The following is a 422-nucleotide window of genomic DNA, read 5'->3' as shown; positions in this document are numbered from 1 at the left end:
TCCTGCCTTGTCTACTAATCCTCTTCAAAGCGCGAATGGCAAGCAGCATAGTCTCACAGATGTTTCTCTTGGGGGAAAGTGATATACCATGATCACTCTCTTAAAAAGGTTCCCCGAGCCCTTTCTTGCAGTTCAGTAAGGCTCTGCTTATTCGCGCCAACACACTACACAATTCCCTTTACCAAGGCGGTATCAAAAACGCACAAACAACCTCCACCTGCCTGACAAGCCCCCCAAAAGCTGAGAAATCTACCCAGTTTGGTTCCTCTTGGAGCTCGAAAAAAACGCGGGTCGACGCGAGTGGTTTTCGCGAGCGCACGAAGGAGAGAGCGCATAAACCCGCGCGGGACAAGTGACCTCGCAGCGGGACGGGAGGTGAACGCGGACCCGACATTAGATTCCTTGCGGAATGGCAAGCGGGG

Source organism: Penaeus monodon, chromosome 25, assembly GCF_015228065.2.
Source record: "Penaeus monodon isolate SGIC_2016 chromosome 25, NSTDA_Pmon_1, whole genome shotgun sequence".
Classification (NCBI taxonomy): Eukaryota; Metazoa; Arthropoda; class Malacostraca; order Decapoda; family Penaeidae; genus Penaeus; species Penaeus monodon.
Note: the sequence above shows the minus strand (reverse complement) of the source record.